The sequence below is a fragment of the Ambystoma mexicanum genome, chromosome 4q (genome assembly GCF_040938575.1).
Source record: "Ambystoma mexicanum isolate Mex_15411 chromosome 4q, UKY_AmexF1_1, whole genome shotgun sequence".
NCBI classification, from domain to species: Eukaryota; Metazoa; Chordata; class Amphibia; order Caudata; family Ambystomatidae; genus Ambystoma; species Ambystoma mexicanum.
The window spans coordinates 790,781,538-790,796,796 of NC_090928.1; positions in this window are offsets into that span (position 1 = coordinate 790,781,538).

Genomic DNA, 15,259 nt, shown 5'->3' on the forward strand with positions numbered 1-15,259 from the left:
CTTTTTGTATGAGGTACAGAAAAATTAATATATTTGTGTTTTTCACAAAGAAATGTGCAGTACTTTGGAGTGGCTCGAGGAGAATTTTCCGCATGACGAAATGTCAGAAGATAGCGATAATAATGGTACACAATTCTCTGCATAAGCAAATTAGTAGTCAGTACTTTATGTGTACCTAACATATATATATTTATTTTTAACAGACCATGCAAAGATTGAAGAAATTCGACCAAAAGACACAATGCAAGACACCTTGCAACGCATAGAACAGAAAGTGGACATGCTGAAAGATAATTTAAATGGTTTAAGGCAATTTGTGGAGGAGCATGTCAAATGAAAAATTAGATACCTGTACCTGTCCCCCCTCTCCATGTCCTAGTGAAGTATCACCAAACCCTCACGAAGAACATAAACATTTTGATGAAACTTCCATCCCTTCATCCCCTCACAAACATGCTCTGCAAACCCCTAATTCCCTTATATTTGTTTCAATTTCTTTTTCGCCCTGTCTTGCTTAATTGCTGTATATGTGTACAATAAAATAAATGTTATGTTAGTTTTAATGAAATTGTTTGTGTCTCATTTTTTTTTAAAGAAACAGTTAAAATGGCCACGGACAGCGCACCTGTCCGGAATGTCCGTAATTAACAAAATATGGATGTCTTAAAGACACTACACCTATCCGTACCATTCGCAACCAAGATGAAACTGTTCTTAGAACACACCAGCTGTCCTGAATGTCCATAAATAAACAAAATGGGGGTGTCCTAAGGACACTATACCTCTCTGTAGCGTACGCAACCAAGATGAAACTGTTCTTAGAACACACAAGGTGTCCAGGATGTCCGTAAAATAACAAAATGGGGGTGTGCTAAGGACACTATACCTATCCGTACCGTTTGCAACCGAGATGGAAATGTCCGTAGAACAGGCGCGGTGGCTGTGATGTCCATAGTCAAGCAAAATGGAGGTGTCCTAAGGACCGTTCGCAACCAAGATGGAAATGTCCGTAGAACAGGCGCGGTGGCTGTGATGTTCATAGTCAAGCAAAATGGAGGTGTCCTAAGGACACTATACCTGGCCGTACAGTCTGCAGAACATCTGTGCACATGCGCACCATGCCCTTAAATCCTGCGAACATCGCGCCTGTCCGTAACTGTCCGTGTCACTTGTGTCGCACTTTTAATTAGTTTCAGGACCCGAACACTGTCCGTAGAACACTGGCGCGCATCCGCATGACCTTTCCTGTGCATTTGGTGTCCTGCGAACACCCATTCACTCCGCGGGCATGTTCACAACGTCATCATGTGACCGCACCCACGCTGAGCGTGTGTCCTAATTTGCGCACTTTGTCAGCTTCCCCAACATTTTAAAAGAACTTATGCAGACAATACAAATAATTGTACAGTAAAAAAAATCACCATTTCACATGTTCCAGACATTGGCCCTAGCTTTCCACAGGTTTTTTGGAACTTTTTGATCGCTTTTGAGTGATCGATATGGTCACGAGGCGCACCCCTCGACCCCTGTAAAAGGCCAAACCCCAGAGCTCATTTTCATTGTACTTCTGGCTATTGCAGATTGACATTTGCTGTCTTTAGTGCTCTAGCTGAGATTACCTCACCAACCGTAATGGCATCCATGACGGCTGTTGCTGCATCAGCCTCAGCACCATCCCCAAACCCTCCACCACCACCACCTCCCCAAGGGCCTGCAGAGGGGAATACACGTGAGGATGTAGAGAACGAGGATGAAGAGCATGAAGAGAATGAGGTTGAGGAACTCCCTACTAACAGCACTCACCGGGAGTCGTGGGTGTGGCAGTTGTTTACCGTTCATGCTAACGTACCAAAAGCACATGCGAACAAGGTCACCTGTAACCAGTGCAATTTGGTGCTGAGTCGTGGGAGATGTGGTTCGTACAGCTTTGGTATGACATCCACGAAGCAACACCTAACTTCGTACCACGGTGCGGACATTCGCAAAGTTGTACCATGTAAAGAATGTAGTAGGTTGAGTTCCTCCGCAGCATCCTCCATTTCCGATCCTCTCAGCAGAAGAGACTCTCCTGTGGGAGAGCGCATCCCTACAGCTGCTTCAAAAGCTGTTCGCGATGCTGTTGACCCTTACCTTTTGAGGGTCACAATATTGTGTATGTACTGCGATGCAGTACTCTGCAGGGGGGAGAGTCTTCAAAGTGCTTTCGAGACTACGGTCAGGGAGCACCAGAAGAGGTGCTACCTACCTAAATAAGGCTTACCCTACATCTTCCTCTCTTCACCTGCCCTTTATTATCCCTGTGCTTGGTGTCCCTTCCTTACCCTCGTTTCCCCTCCTCTCCTACTGTGCCGCTTGTACAAAGAGCCACAAAAAATATATAAAACAACAAAAAGTTTAAAAAAGGCTCTTTTCAGAGCCGCCTTTCTCAGTTTAAAAATAGAACTATCATGTAAATGATGCAGGCCCCCATGCATTTTTTAAAAGCCTGCGGACAGTCCTAGGACAGATAAAATTTTGGGGTTCAGCCCTAGCAAAACCAATGCACTTTTCTCTGGGAGTAAGTGGTGGCTCTGAAAAGAGCCTTTTAGTGGTGTTTTGTGTGTTTCAAAAACTTGGATTCGTCAACATGTAATGCAAAATAGATGACTATATTTCCAGAAAAGGTTGCAATGCATTTTGTACATTTCGAATAAAAATCTGATTGCCAGCATATGTAAGATGGACTCCATCTCTGCGAAAAATGAATGTGTTGCGAAACATAATATTTTCATTGTGGAAAGACGACATGCCAACATCTCTTAGAAAGGCACAAGCAGCCTTATTGAGATTGCGCCTCAATTTCTCCATTTGTGGACCAAATGAAGAAGAACACAGCCACATTTGTCTTTGCGCTATACGTGAAAAATGTACTTGGCAATTTGGAAACATTTCCATCACCTTCGCAAGTCCTTCCTTCATTGCAAATTGCAAAGAAATTCCGGACACATGTCCTAAACTGTTCCCTCCACAATGAATTATAATTACATCAGGATGAGGCTCTGTCTGTAAAGTAGCACAGTGAGGTACCAAGTCTAGCCACTTCATTCCACGCACTTCCACATGAGGGAATCCAAGATCTGCAGATATACCACAACATTCTGCATGCACCTTCAACCAATGTATCCATGAATCTCCCAAAACCCAAATAATGTGTTTTCGAGCACACACAGCCATAGCTGTCTGTTCTCCTCCCAGGAAAAAGAGGTCCTCACTAAATCTCTCCGTACCCAACACAGCCACTAAACTTTACTGATGAATCCTTAGCTCCGCTCATTCTCATTTGCATGCCTCTCCACCCCAGAATCTCTGTATGTAATACGCGCTGTCTGCACACTACCACTATGTCCGCGACATGTAGAAGATCTGAGCGTGGTGAATGTACATTTAAATAGTGTTCCCCATTTCCCCTTTAAGGTGGGCTCTGAAAAGAGCCGTTTTCTTTTTTTTTTGTTTGCAGATGCCTGGCAGACACCTGTTATTTTGTATTTTTTCTTTTTTTTTCTTAGTTTACTCCTAAAATCTTCACATAACCTGTCCCAAAGCAACCCTTACATTCCAAAAAAACATGGCATTTCCCAAAAAAGATAAAGAAACACCATCTGCTTCAAAATAAGCCGCATTACTCGGAACAATGTTCTCGTGGCTACAGAAAAACATACCAGTTCTTAGAATGAAAGCAAGCATGCCTCGATTGATTGCACACCTAGCAATGCTTTGATCAGGACAAAAAAACAAACTGTTGTCCCATTTTGCTCTAGGAAGTAATCCAGAAAAAATTACTTTCGCAGTTGGAAAGATGTTGATTACTGCTTCAATCAACTGTTCCAAATCTCTCAACAAAGTAGGGGAACTCACGTACCCCAAATGGAAAGCACCATAGTGAAAAACTACGACATGGGGAATGTTCATCCTACGCATATCTCTGCAAACTTGGAGAATTGCCTCTACATTGCAGTCAGTCGCAGTGCTCCACACCACCTCCACTCCTCCAATATCAAAATTGTTTGCCACATGCCTGCATTGAGAATAGTGCTGTAAACCATGGACAAACATATCTCCGAGCACCAACACCCTGACTGTCTCCACCTCTGCCATCTTCACTACACACACTCTCTTTCTACACAAATATCAACAACATCAACATCTGATTGACTTATCCCTACAGTCCCCTTTCCATGCTGGATTTGCTGTAAAACCCTGTATGTGGCACGCCCTACCCGCGGACAGGTGCGGTGTCCGCGAGGCACGGAACTCTTAGCCAGTCCTTCTACCCTTTCAACATCACTCGCGAATCCATTCCCTCATTGGACACAGCTAAGCAGTCACACAACCATTCACCACTCACATCCAAGACCTCTACATCTAACTCCAGCATCAGAGTTCCGCACTTCAAATGTACTGTTGATCACTCTGAATACAAGTCTCATATCATTGGAAAGCACCTACTACAAAAACTACTGTTCAGGTCTCGAAGATTTCTACTTACAGCTCCATGCATATGCACATGCATGATTACAAAGTACAGGTATGCATATTTTATTCAGAGTACATGTACAACTCTTATGAATCCATATAAAAAAGTAATGCTACTAAATCTGCATAGCCAATACATACATACCAACGCTCCAGCTTTAAGTGCAAGACTTCCAATTTTTCATTGAACAATCTCACTACTTTTTACTATCTCCCCAATGTCACAATTTTTTAGTGTCTCCTACCTAAATTAATGCTAATCCCAATGCGATCGTATGAGAAAAATAAACGTTCCCGATTGCTGTGGTGAACTCTCCCTCTCAGGTGCTCCCGATCGTTGCATGTCTAGTTATAATATGAAATTATTCAAATTGTTCCCATCTACTATAATGAACTATCACTTCCAAACCTCTCTGCTATCTACAACACAGCTGCAAAACAACAAGTGAATTTCATGAACTTAAAATTGTACTAATTTGCGAAGCAGGTTGAACTAACATACTGCAAATAACATATAAAGGCTTCACATAGTCAAATAAAATGATTGCATGTCCATTATGCGGTCAGGTGTCAGGACACTATGTTCAGATATCAAACGAGAATACTACCACAAAAACATAAAAGTTAACGTTTATATTAATATCAATGCTATAAACACACAGAATTACTAACTTCTTCCTTTTACAATTGCAGTGAAGACCACTCTCCTGAATATCAACAGCATCTAAACTACAAACAACGGGCCTCATTACGACCCGAGCGGTAAGTACCGGTCATTACCAGCATGGCGGAAGTACCGTGTCCATGCTGGCAATAGACTGCTAAAAGCGCCCTATTACGAGTATGCGGGCACAAGCTTTGCGCCATTCCAGTAATGACCCCACTGCCATACCGTAAAAGGGCGAAAAATCCCTCTTTCCGGCATCGTCTGTAGTGCAAATATCTCCTCTGGCATCCAAGCCATCGGCATTAGCAGTGACCGCTAATAGCGGTCACCTCTAATAGCGGTAACCGCTATTAGCGGTGACCGCTAATAAGCGGAACCGGAAGTAGTCTCATCGCACAGGAACGGGAAAGAGCATGGCGGCCATCTTTAAAAATACAATCCATTGCCATCCACCACAACCAGGAGCCATCTGACCCCAGAACTCTGCCACACCTCCAACATTACCCGCTGCATCTCACCATGCCGAAAGCTGTCAAAAAAACAACTGATCGCCTGTGCAAGGAGCGCTTCTCCTGAGAGGAGTTAACCATTCTGGCAGAGACGCTGCAGGCACATGCAGATGTCGTATTTTCCTCAGACATGTCCCGTGCTGCAGTGCAGCGCAAAAAGAAATATGGGTGGAGGTCGCCCAGAAAGTCAGTGCCGTTGGCACCACACCCTGCACTCCCAAAGACTGCCGTAAGTGCTGGGATGATCTGCGTTTACGCGTGCGGAGAATCCTCTCCGCCAACCGCAACCTGGGGATGGCGACAGGTGGAGGTGCAGAGTCCCCCATCAAATTGCAACCATGGGAGGAGATATGCGCCACCACCAGAGGGACAGAGGCAATTCAGGGAGTCAGGGACATGGAGCGAGGAGCCCCGTCATCAGCCGATGCAGGTAGGTGTCCCAAATGATACAATGCTAATACCACCACGATGATGTCCACCTCAACTGACAGTGCAATGATGTAGAGCAGGGTCCATCAGACACATGAGTACAAGACTGCCTACAGGCAGTGCAGAGCATCACCTTGTCCACATGCAGAATGCACCCCATATGTGTCAGCCCAGATGCCTCCATGCATCACCCACCCAAAAGCCAAGCAACCCGTATGTCACTCGCCCAATGTCAATCATCTGCCATTCCATATGAATGCAGCCACCCCAATGCATGCCCGATGCCTGTAGACCCATCACTAACCCTCTCCCTCTATTGGTCCCCCACAGGCACGCATTCAGACAGTGGTGACGAGGACACCAGGGAGGAAGATGCCACACCACATAAGAAGGCCAGGGGTGAGGAGGGAGAACACCGCCCCTCCACTTCAAGGGGTATAGGCCAACCGGCACCACAGCAGAAGGCCAAGAAAACCCCAGAGGCCACAGCACCAATTTGCACTACGGCCCCCACTACAGCACCTACAACAGCCACCAGCACCCGGGAGGCAGCGGCAGAAGGCACTGCATCGGCTGCCAGCAGCACAGTGGGAGAGACAGCTGCCACAGCAGCCATTTCTGACGATGAGGAAGATGATAAGCTGCATGGTGCAACTCCCGCCACAGGCCCCCTGCATTCCCCACAACTATCCCCATGCAGCATGCATGACAGCAGCATGCACAGGCTGTCCCCGGTTCATTCATGGCCTGCAACTCCCAGCGCCACGCCAACTGTGCCCGAGGAACATAGCATGTCGGAAACCCCTCCCACATCCACCGCAGCCCCAACCAGCCAAGAGGGGATCCTGGTTATTCAGAGGCACCAGGAGGAGCTCACAGGCTTGTTGACGCAGCATATTACGGAATATGGGAGGGCAAGGGATGACATTCGGGAATGTGCTGCATCCTCGAAAACAGCTATCGAGTCATCCTCGAAGGACATTTGTGCCGAATTGCCAGCAGTGCGGCACATCGTCTCTGAAATGGTGGCAGCAATGCAGGCCATACGTCCACCACAGTTGCCAGAACAACCTGGAAAATCTTCGAATGCTAGTTCAACCAGGACCAGCCCTGTGCGTAGGTCTGGCAGGAACCTGCGCAGATCGGACAGAGGGGCACCTGGTGCTGGAAGAGGGGGAGGGCAGTAGGTAAAGCCATGCATACTGGTGCCATGTGGACTATTGGTGCACGCTACTGCACACCATGTGTGCGGAAGTCAAGGGGGGAGTTGGAGGGGGGAGAGGGTGTGTGGGGGAGTTGAGCGGGGAGGGGGGGGAGTGTGGGGGGAGTTGAGAGGGGTGGGGGGAGAGGGTGTGTGGGGGAGTAGAGGGGGGAGGGGGGAGAGGGTGTGTGGGGTGGAGGGCTTGTTCACTTTGTTATATTTCTTTAATACACATTTTGGTAACTCATGATTCACATGTGTGGGCATTGCTTATTGCGTACATGTGCTTTATTGGTGAACAGTCTACAGTGTCCATGTCCCTGATACACTCAATGCCCCAAGTGCCACCTCCATGTCACACTCCCCATCCATGTGTGCTAGAAACATTGGTTGATCAGAGTCTGAAGCATGGCACGTCCCTCCTGTGCATCGCTGCCTCCCTGAGGTGCTGCCCCATCCCCACCCTCCTCATCCTCATCGTCAGGTGGTTGCAGTTCAGCGTCAGGAGGCAGGGGCACATTCCGTCTGATGCACATATTGGGTAGCATGAGACATGCCATGAGGATCTTGGCCACCTTCTCATGGCGGTACAGGAGTGCCCCACCAGACCTGCTGAGGCAGCGAAACCGTGCCTTGAAGAGGCCAAATGTCTGTTCAATCACCACACGGGTTTGTGTATGTGCACAATTGTAGTCCTCCTCGTGCCGGTTCTGTGGGTTCCAGAGTGGGGTAAGGAGCCACCTCTTCAAGGGATAGCCTGCATCACCTGCATGTGGGCAACAATGTATATGAGTAAGTCATCACATCATATGGGACCTGTATCAATGACACCATAGCATGCATTGATTTCCTGATAGCAACCACATTCCAATGCATGAATGGAGACACACGATGTGACTGCTATGTGTGTATTCCTCTTATGGACTGGTGTGCGTGCCATCAACTAGTGGGCCCAGGGGGCTCCATTTCCTTGTGAGTGCTCATGCACTGTGTTAGTCCACGCCGGTTGTTTCCATGATCTGGCTGATGTCCAGTAATTTGTATGCTTTCATCCTGGCACCGTTGATGTCAGCCTCATGATGATCTCACTATGCAAAACAAATGGTGACATGCACTTTTGTTGGACCTCTGTGTCAGTGTAGTGGTGTATTAATGTATTTGGCCCTCATGTGACTCCTTTGTACGCAGTAATGGGGGACTGTCTTTTCAGTTGATGGTATTTGGTGCTGTGTATTGGCCATAGTAATTGCTTGTAGCTGCATTGTGTTGAGGGGGATACGGCCTGATTAAGTACAGTGCACATGTAGATGGCTATGGAATGGTTGTGACACTGCATCATTTACATAGTAGGGCAGCTTTCATCTTGCATTATGTGGTCAGGTGTCAAGACCGGTCTGGCCTGCTTTGGGGTATGAGCATGGTCCATTCTCTCAGGCACTCGCAGCCAGCTGAAGTATGCATCCCCCCCATCTCAGCCAGTTGAAGTATGCATCTCCCCCCCGCATCTCAGCCAGGTGAAGTATGTATCTCCCCCCCATCTGAGCCAGGTGAAGTATGCATCTCTCCCCCCCATCTCAGCCAGGTGAAGTATGCATCTCTCCCCCATCTCAGCCAGGTGAAGTATACATCTCCCCCCCCTCCATCTCAGCTAGGTGAAGTATGCATCTCTCCCCCCCATCTCAGCCAGGTGAAGTATGCATCTCTCCCCCAATCATCTACCCACATCGCATTTCCATGAGCCTAAAATGCGACTCACCGAGAAGCCAGGATCTGTGCCCTGCATGTCGCTCCATGTAGCATGGTATCTTGGAGTTCCACAAGACCATTGAATCATGGGATGATCCGGGGTATCGGGCACAACAATGTGTGATGATCTTGTTTGAGTCACATACCATTTGCACGTTGATTGAGTGGTATAGCTTATGGTTGCAGTACGCTACCTCCATGACATGTGGGACCACCAATTCCACATGGGTGCAGTCGATGGTGCCAATGCAACCAGGGATGCCGGCCAGTGAATGGAAACCAACTTTGGTGTTTGAGATCTCCTGGACAGACCGTGGTAAGGAAATGTGGTTGCCTGTGTGCTTCAGGAGGGCATCAAGCACTTGGTTCAGCGTACGTGAGAATAATGGTTGTGATATGCCATGCATGTGCCCTACTGTGTGCTGGTAGGTGCCTGTGGCCAGGAGGTGGAGCACAGACACTACCTTCAGTAGGGGTGGGATGGCGGTGCGTGATTCAATCAGGCTGACAATGTTGTCATGTATCATGTCCACAATGGTGGTGATGGTGTCCAGGTCCAGACGGGGTGTGGATCTGCTCAGGGGTTAGGTTGAATGGACTGGCTCTGATGCGAGGGATTGGGGGCTGCCTGCGTGGTGCCACTGGCTGCACTGGTGGGGCATGCTGGCCCTGCCTTGCCCTCCTTCTCCTCCTGCGTCTCCTCTGTGCTGCCTGTTGTTGTTGTTGTTGTTGTTGCAGCAGTTCCACTGAATCATGTCCTCCAGCCCCAGCATTGCTAGTAGTATTGGAATCATTTTGGAGTGTGACTGGGTGTGGGAAGGGGTGGGGTGTGCTCCTTTTGTGCTGGCCCAGTCTGTTTTGCCTCCACCTGTGCTGGTTCTGTGCACCTGTGGCAGTTGGGAACACTGCACATGGCCGTTTACAGATGGTCCGCGATGCCGGTATAGCTACATGCCGGTAAGGTATTTTTCGGGCTTCAGTAGGGCCTTATTTGCATGTCCCCCTGACTTGTGCTGTTCCCCTGTTTGCGCTATGCCTGTATTGGCGGCATGAATGGTTGCGTGCCCGCGCTCCTGGTGCTACTAGCGGCACCGTTAATTACGGTGCTGCTAATAGCAGGAGCATGGTGCTCCTAATCGTGCAGAGCGGTAATCGATGCCGGTAATCCTTTACCGGCATCATTATTCACTTACCGCCCGGGTCGTAATGAGCCCCAACATATCCGAAGAAACCTGCTCATTCTACAAAAAAAAATTAAGTTGATTAATACCTTTATATTCTTACTGTTCCTCAAAGAGACTGTGTGGGTCATTCATGTAATTTGCGCACCAAAAAAAACATTGATTTTATAACCTTTCTGCCCGCAAATCCCTATTTAGGAAACACAGATTAACAGGCAGAATGGTACAGAAATCCCTGTTTCTTTGCAACACAAATAACATACTGAAGCCTTAGAATGTTAGTACCACAAAACAAATAACTGTTTTAATTTTATACCATTACTTTTACTATTAATGCTTCTCCTCACGACTAGCTCACCTTCTACTCTCATCTGAACCAGAGTGTAGTAACATACAAAAAGAAATAGCCTTCCCAACTTATTGTAACTGCCCAATGCACATTTACACACCAACACAAACAACTTGCAATCAAACTCATACACGCATGCACACAGCACACATACATTGTAAAACAGACCAAACATACCTTCTTTTTTTTAACAGACCCCAAAGAATGCCTACCAAAAAGCAAGTCTGTAGAAAGGAATGCAGAAATAGAGCAAATAAAAATAAAAGTGTAAAAAATAAGCATCCATCTCTACCAGAGTTTGTACAAAACGTTGAAACAAAACAGCTAATGCAGTCCTTTAGCGAAACAAAAGAAGCTTCAACTACAGAAACTTTGCCTCCTCTATCAAAATGTGAAACAAAAGAGAAAATGCTTAACAAGAATTTGCCTACCACTACTGCTAACACTGCTCCTATAAATCCTCAAATACTAGCACAAAACCATACTAAAAAAAGTATTTTAGCAAAAATGTTCCGCCACAGAGTCCTTCAGAATCTAATAAGAACAGGAGCTAAACCATCCACAACCCTTAAAACCTACTGTAGAACATTAATCCTAGAAGCTCTCATAGACAGCACAATCATTCTCAAAAGGAAATTATTTATTTTAGTTTTAAACAGGATGAAACCACTAACAAAACTAAGTACTAAACTACAAAATAAACTTCTCAGTAAACGGAATGTCAAAAAAAATAACTTCTTAAATATCTGTGGATGTGAATGGAGTCACACCACGACCACAGAACCATATTTTAATGAAGAAGCATACAAACAGAACCAAACAAACACAATTCCCATCCATAGCAGTGGACGAGGATATAGCAATAATACCATCATGGAACAAGAAACACTGTTTACAAAAGTATCCCCAGAAAACGCAGAATTACCTCTCCATTCGACTGAACCTAAATGTCCAGTATACAAATGGCTGTGCACGTCAATGTGTAACATTGCCAACAAATGTTTGAAATCTTTATGCCAGTTCATCAATCAGAATGTAAAAGGTAAAGACAAAATCAAAATGAAAGTGCTGCTAAATATGGATACTTGTCCAATGCGCAAATACACAGGACTACAAGGACATTCATTAGCCTGCATTTCAGGACCTATTTGCAAAAGCACCTTCCATGATATCAAAATGATATCAACACATCATTCAAATGTAAGAAATCTAGTGTATAAACTGTACTATGCTACAAGTCCTGCTTTAGAACCAGCCAATTTAAATTACACTCTTCTACATGGTACACCCAAATACCTACAAGAAGAAATCGACCGTATCGAGAGAATATATTTTGGAAGTCAAAGCCACTTACAAAATGCAATAGCTTTAGAGCAGACTAGCAACAATTGTGCACATGGCAACCTTCTATTACACACATACAATAAAGAAATACGAAAATATAAAAGTACATCCGCTGAAGTACCAAACCATGCGTGTGTGTGTTGCCGCAGAACTTTTGACAAAAGTAACACAAAAACTATAAACATAACATACAAAATAGAAGAGAATGAAGATTCCAAATGGTTTGAATTATCTCTCTACCTTTTAGCAGAAAACAAATACGAAATAAGTGAACCCTTAATATGTTGCAGTTACTGCACCACAAAACTTGACAACAACCAAACTCCTTCACGTGCTATCACAAATAACTTGGAATTATTCCCACTACCAAAACCCCTGCAACAACTCAATTTGTATGAGAGCATCATAATTCAAACAGTACACCCATTTCAAGCAATAATACACCTTCAACCAAAAACAGCAAAATTACCTCCCTCTGAATTGGTGAAAGGCATTTGTGGCAAAGTAGTTTATTTGCCATGAGATCTGATAAAAATGTGCACACTCTAGGAGTGCAACGTCCAATAGAGCATTCTTTAATTGTTTAAGTAAATGGTGTGGCAACAAAAGACAAAATAAATTGGCAACTCGCGGACTTACATAAAGTTAGACAAGCCTTGCAATATCTGAAAGACAATAATGAATACTACAAAGAAATAAATATTGAAGAAAGCTTAAGGGAAAAAAACTGAAATATTTCAAAAGTCATCAGAAACTGGTCAATTTGCACTTCTGGATCCTGCTGCAGTATCCACTCTTTTGGACCATTATACAATTCATCCATTGCACGCTAATGAGAGCATAGATGATGCACTAGAAACTTACCAAATGCGACAAACAAAGGTTCACCAATGAGCATATGGGAAAAAAGTATAGAAGCACGTGCTTTTCCACTACTATTTCCTACTGGCAATGCAGGAAGATACAATGATAGACCCACTCAGATAACATCATCAGAATACCGCTCATTACAAACGTATTCTGAAGATCCCAGATTTAGACAAAATGTGGGAAACATATTTCACCTACTCTTTGAAAGTGAACTAGCAACCCTATGTTACGGAGTTGCAAACATTTTGAAATCTGGAACCCACTTTCAAAATATGTCAGCTATGCAATTAATACAAAAAGTGCAAGAGAAAGATGACGTTTTACAATCAAGCATAACTAATCTGTTTGCAAACATGCATGGTACGAAAGAATACTGGTTCCGACATCACAGAGATGTACGTTGTATGATCAGAAACCTTGGACCACTCACTTGGTTTGTTACATTAAGCTGTGCAGAATATGCATGGGAAGATTTACATGATTTCCTACGCATATCAAACAACAACAAAACCAACATAGATATACTAACACCTGGAGAACTTTGCTCTCTAGATCCTATTAATGTTTCAAGATATTTCCACCATCGTTTCATTGCTATGCTACACTTTATCTGTAATAAAACTGTTCCTCCCCTCGGAGAAGTGCAACACTTCTTTTGGACAAAAGAATACCAAGCCAGAGGAACACCACATATCCACATGCTTTTAAGGATTAAAGGTGCACCTAAAAATTTGATCAGGGCAGTGATGCCACTATTTTGCAGTTCATCCAAAAATATGTCACTTGTGAAATCCCTTCACAAATGACACATAGTGACCGTCATGGACAAAATGTATAATTTTAAAGACACAAAGGTGGAAAATATTGTCATCGCAAATAGAAAAACAAAGGGAAATACTACACCAAATCCCACTTTGGTTTCCCTAGACGAGTTACAGAAACAGGTGAAGTGAACAACTTCATGTCTTCAGTTTGAAATAGTGTTAAAGTTTAATCAGCTAAGAACACGTATTACATGAAAAGAACAGAAGAATCAAAATATATCAATGATTACAATGCAATCATTGCCCTCTTATGTAATACAAACATAGATGTGCAGTACATTGCAGACAATTCCCCTGCAGTGGCAAGATATGTTACAGCCTACTTATCAAAAGCAGACAAAACAGAGCTTCAAGACCTCTGGAATGTCCTATCATCAGACAAAACACTATCTCAGAAATTGTACAGGCTATGCATAAAAATGCTCTCTCATAGAGTATGTGGCACCTACGAAGCTGCAGATCCTTTAACCGGTACTGCTTTGTATGTAAAATCTGAAAATATAGTAACGCTAAGTCTTGGTCCTGCTAAATCTAGAACAAGAGTTCTCAAATCATATGAGGACATAGAAACAATAGCCAAAAATGATCCCAACAGCCGAGACATTTTGAAAAACTATTTACTAGACACATACTACCCGAACAGGAGTACCACTTTGGAAACCATGTGTCTATACCACATAGCCCAAAACTTTGCATACAAAAATAACATAAAACCCGATGAAAAAGGTAAATATAGAGTGACAAATTGTGAAGGCAGCTTAGTGAAACTTACCAAACGAATCTTAATTAATCATGTCAAATTGTCATTAAAAACACCTCAACAGAAAGAACTCTATTACATGTCCCTGCTACAACTTTTTAAACCGTGGAGAAAAGAAGAAGAAATACTAGATTACTATGACTGCTATGAAGACGCTTTCAAAGCAAATGAAAGCACTATCACCGATGTGAACTTTACGCAGTACAAAACAATGTTGCACAATGAACAGCAACACGAAGAAGAACTCCAGGCCCAACTAGATAAGGACACTCCCGACAGTAGTCAAGCTTCTCTAACAGGAAGCCAGGAACCACTGGGAAAGCCACTAATAGCAAATGAGGCAGAATTAGCTTGGTATGACATTTGTGATGTCATCTTTGATGTCCTTGGTGTTAGTCTTAGCAGTGCACAGTGGTGGCGCGAGTTATGGTTGTTTAGCTTACCATAACTGGCGAATTTCAGGAGTTTTCCGGTTTTACTTGGAACCATAACGTCCCTTTAACAAAGTTTATTTCACTGAAAATATATATATTCACTACAAAAAAAACTTTGTTGAGGGACATTATGGTTAAGTTGCCCTACGAAAAACCTGTGCACTTCACTAAAAAAAATGTTTGCCCTCTCAATTGTGGTTCAAATTAAAAACAAAAAACCTCTAAAATTCGCCAGTTATGGCAGACTGAGCCCCCTTACTTGCCATCGCCACTGTGCACTGCTAACACTAACACCCAGAACATGAAAGCTGTCCTCTGAAATGTCACTGATGACATCACTGACGACATCACATGTTTAGCCTATTTGTTGTCATTGCCTGCCATATATATATATATATATATATATATATATATATATATATATATATATATA